Source organism: Podarcis gaigeae (assembly GCF_964106915.1).
Source record: "Podarcis gaigeae genome assembly, chromosome: 18".
NCBI classification, from domain to species: domain Eukaryota; kingdom Metazoa; phylum Chordata; class Lepidosauria; order Squamata; family Lacertidae; genus Podarcis; species Podarcis gaigeae.
The window spans coordinates 7,842,970-7,847,873 of NC_139696.1; the positions used below are offsets into that span (position 1 = coordinate 7,842,970).

Here is a 4,904-nt window from a genome sequence, read left to right on the forward strand (position 1 = left end):
TGAAATTCATTGTGTTAGCCTGGGCCCAATCTCCCAATCCTTCTTTTTAAAAGACATCTGAAAGCAGCCCTGTTTAGGGAAGTTTTTAATATTTAATGCTGTATTGTTTTTAACACTTGATTGGAAGCCACCCAGAGTGGCTGGGGAAACTCAGCCAGATGGGCGGGGTATAAATAATAATAATAATAATAATAATAATAATAATAATAATAATAATAATAATAATAATTATTATTATTATTATTATGTCAGCTTGTATCTGGATTTTATTTTCTGAGCTACCCCTCCCAGTTTGGTGTTATGTGCTCAACTTTTAAGGACTCTCCTTTTCAGTGTGCTGTTTTCTGCAGCGATCAAACTCCAAAATAATAATTTCTTTGGGAATGATGTTTGGCAAAATGTGTCCCCCGGTTTTCCTGTTGCAAAGACAAGCTGTGTTTTCTTTCTTCCATGGTGTGGGTGGGTGGTCCTAGGTGGTGTATTTGTGAATGACACATATCCTTTTGAATTCCCACCACCCTGTCAAAGACAGTGGGAGACTGGCAAGTGATTTCCCCTTCTCCTTTTGTGTTTCAAATCTTCCAGGAAATTGATGTCGGAAGATGCTTAGGGCAATGTGACCCTGGAAGTCCCTGCCTGCTAAGGTAAGCACAATGCCCTAAAGGTGTGAGCACAGGTGCTAGCTGCACATGCAAAAAACCCGTGACAATTGCATTTCTAAATGCAATGCCCACAAACTGCTCTAAGGGGAAGGTGTGCAAGCACAGGAGATCACACACACACAGAGCTGAATCCAAATAGATTGTTCCTGTTAATTTCTGTGGATTGGGCTCAGCGACAGACGGGGAAGGGAGGTTTCTAGAGGTGTAAAATGCGTCATTCATTCAACATTGGGAACCCCTCCAAACCTGTGCCAAAGGTTTATATATGATTATACGATAATCTTTATTGTCGTTGTCCCATACAGAACAACGAAACTGGAAAAAAACTACATCAGACATTCAAAAACCAACAAGCCTGCTATCCCAGCCTGGTTAACCCCCTAAAAACTCGGATACCCCATAATTAAATACAATATACTCAAACAGAGACTACCTTGCACTGTTTAAAACCAGAATCGCATTTCTCAGGCGGCTAGTCCTAGTCTTTCTAACCCAGAAGGCAGAAGCTGAAAGAGATCATTATAAAGTACATCAAGTTTATATAATTATAAAGTACATCATTATATGTGCGCTAAACATGGTGAGACGTAAATAAAAGAGACAGGAAAATAAAAAGAGAAATGGAACCCTTGTGGAAAGGAAAATAAAGGGGATGGGCGGACTCCCAAAACTCTATATACTTTACAAGGTTTTAATTGTACCTCACCAGATCTTAACCTATTACAGTATTTGTAAGAATGGGTTCCAGATATCGTAGAATTATTTGTCCATGGAACTCTGCGGTTATATGCAAGTTGTTCGTCTGTTGCGAGTTGGCCAAAGTCTTCAATCCAATTGTAGAAGGGAGCTGCATTTTTTATTTTTCCAGTTCATCAGTATCCGTCTTTTTGCTGTGGAAAGGGCACCTGTACTTGCCTGGGATTATGAACTATGGACCCCAACATTTAGGATCCCCTCTAAATCCGTGCCAAAGTTTTGCAGCCGTTTTGCAGCAAAACACCCTCCCATATTTATTTATTGCACTGTTCTGTAAGCCAAGTAATTGATACATGAAGCACAGGGTCCGTAGTTAACACCCCCCCCAAAATGCAGCAGTGTCCGTATCACTTCAGACCTGTGTCAATGTTTTGCAGCATGCTTTAGCACTGAATCAGAACAAATGATAGCATTTTCCATGGATTGCTGTTGAACGCTCCTGAGGCTGCACAATTCTGAGAGAAAACCCTGTTGAATTCAGCAGGGCTTGTGAATATAAATTGCCATCATCCCTGTGCCCTATGCTAACAAGCTATGGTTCCTGGGATTCTTTGGGGGTACGATACTGCTTAAAAATGCACAGTGCAGAGTGGGGGTGCCACCACCGAGAAGGCCCTGTGTCTGGTTCCCTGTAACCTCAATTCTCGCAGGGAAGGAACTGCCAGAAGGCCCTTGGAGCTGGACCTCAGTGTCCAGGCTGGACGATGGAGGTGGAGATATTCCTTCAGGTATACTGGTCCAAGGTCATTTAAGGCTTTAAAGGTCAGCACCAGTACTCGGAAACGTACTGGGAGCCAATGTACAGGTCTTTCAGGACCAGTGCTACATGGTTTTGGCGGCCGCTCCCGGTCACCAGTCTAGCTATCGTATTCTGGATTAGTTGTAGTTTCCGGGTCACCTTTGAAGGCAGCCCCACGTAGAGCGCATGGCAGTAGTCCAAGCGGGAGATAACCAGAGCATGGACCACTTTGGTGAGACAGTCTGAGGGCAGGGAGGGTCTCAGCCTGTGTACCAGATGGAGCCAGCGAGTTGCACGCCGGGGACTGCAGTCTGGACTTGGTGTTTTGCACCAGTCGGAGCCTCTGGATCGGGCCCCATGTAGAGTTGTAGCCTTACAACACCTGGAAGGAGCCAGGCTTGTTTAACGAGATGCCCTAGCCTGAAGTTGGCTCTCATGGCCAACTGTGTGGTGTAGTGGTTAAGAGCAGTGGACTCATAATCTGGGGAACTGGGTTCGCGTCTCTGCTCCTCCACCTGCAGCTGCTGGGTGACCTTGGGCCAGTCACACTTCTCTGAAGTCTCTCAGCCTCACTCACCTCACAGAGTGTTTGAGGTGGGGGAGGAAGGGAAAGGAGAATGTTAGCCGCTTTGAGACTCCTTTGGGTAGTGATAAAGCAGGATATTAAATCCAAACTCTTCTTCTTCTTCTTCTTCTTCTTCTCAACACAGGGACCCTCAGAGCCGAGGCAAGTGCCTTGTCTGGCGCGAAGAGATCTCCAGCTCCTGCATCCCTCACCAATACGAGACAAATACCTTCCGGAGCCGGAGCGGGGAGCTGCGCACCGTCTTTGCCGTCCGAGCGTGCAAATGCGGGGTCTTAAAGGGTCTGGAATGGGTGCCCCCCGAAACACGAGGTTTAATTTAACAAGCCAAAGAGAGGAGGATTCTGCTAGCCAACGTCTCCCCCAGATGTAGTTGTCAAGAGGTGGCAAATACATGAATAAATAGTTCTTTGGGGGGGGATGTTTCAGTTATTTCAGCCTTCAAGACTCGATAGTGCACCTACTGATAAGCAGCTAGAATGATCATTGCATGTCTTGGGGAGAAGTTTAGACAGGGCCAAACTTCCTGTTTGGGATATTGTCCTGCTGGGAAAACTAATAAGCTGGACCAAAGGAAAAGGGATATTTTAGGACCTGTTTGGTCTGACTTTATTTCCTCTGTAAGCAAGGAGGGACATGACCAAGGACGCCCCCTCCGACCTATGATCAAATATCCCTGAAATAGTGACTCAGGCCATTTTAATACTTTAATAACTTTCCTTTGGTATAACTGAGTCCATGTTTTGTACTCTTTAACCATTGTTGTTGTTTAGTCATGCCCGACTATTTGTGATCCCCTGGACCAGAGCACGCCAGGCACTCCTGTCTTCCACTGCCTCCCGCAGTTTGGTCAAACTCATGCTGGTAGCTTCGAGAACACTGTCCCACCATCTCGTCCTCTGTCGCCCCCTTCTCCCAACATCAGGGTCTTTTCCAGGGAGTCTTCTCTTCTCATGAGGTGGCCAAAGTATTGGAGCCTCAGCTTCAGGATCTGTCCTTCCAGTGAGCACTCAGGGCTGATTTCCTTCAGAATGGAGAGGTTTGATCTTCTTGCAGTCCATCGGACCCTCAAGAGTCTCCTCCAACACCATAATTCAAAAGCATCCATTCTCCAGCAATCAGCCTTCTTTATGGTCCAGCTCTCACTTCCATACTTCACTACTGGGAAAACCATAGCTTTAACTATAATATGACTATATATAACTACAACCGACAAAGACAACAGGCAAAAGAAGCCTACATACACAAAGGTGTGATGGAAGAGCTAAAGAGGATAATCGACTACAGTGAAATCACGAAAGAAGATGATGCCTTATGGCCGCATCCTGACAGAGTTGGCCAGCAAGAGCTTGAAATTGTAAATGGTGGTGAACACATCTCTTTTACCACATCAAAAATTGCTTCTCTTATTGATGTAAATCAGTCCAAGGATCCAGAAGGTCTCAGAGTGTTTTACTGCCTTGTCCAGGCCCTCAAGTATCTCGTCTTCAGTCTCATTGGATTACACTTCAAGATTAAGCCAATTTAAATTGCATGGATTTAAATTTGTACTGTCAAGTTTCTTTCGGCGGGGTCACTTTCCATTCCTTATCTCTCATTGGTTTTATGTGTGTCAGACTTCTGTAAAGAGTGAATTTAATAAATGCTAAAAAGCTTTTTTTCCCTTTTAAAAACAAGAACATGCCAATGTTGCAAAGAGTGGTCATTTGATGATGTCGCAGCCGGGATACAGGACTGAACTCTGACTTAAACCAGAAGTGTCGAAAGTGTCCCATATTATTAGAGAGAGGGTCACATCTGCACCATGGAATTAAAGCAGTTTCATGCTGCTTCAAATGCACACGGCTTTCTCCCAAGAATGCTGGGAACTTGATGGTTTGTTAGAAGGGCCGACGGTCGTTTGACGATCCCTCTTTCTCTCCTAGAACTACAGTTCCCTGGGAAGAGCAATTGGTTGCAAAAAGCACAACAGCTCAAGTGATAAAAGAGTGGCGCTGTGGGTTAAACCACAGAGCCTAGGACTTGCTGATCAGAAGGTCGGCGGTTCAAATCCCCGCGATGGGGTGAGCTCCTGTTGCTCGGTCCCTGCTCCTGCCAACCTAGCAGTTTGAAAGCACGTCAAAAGTGCAAGTACATAAATAGGTACCGCTCCGGTGGAAAGGTA

The 4,904-nt window shown here is 45.2% G+C and overlaps 1 pseudogene across 1 annotated transcript; it reads left to right on the forward strand.

The window, feature by feature from the left end:
* The first annotated feature begins 3,929 nt into the window (after positions 1 to 3,929).
* Positions 3,930 to 4,476, forward strand: LOC310835463 (protein mago nashi homolog pseudogene; annotated as a pseudogene). Its single transcript has one exon. The product of its transcript is annotated as a protein mago nashi homolog pseudogene (transcript).
* The last annotated feature ends 428 nt before the right edge of the window (positions 4,477 to 4,904 follow it).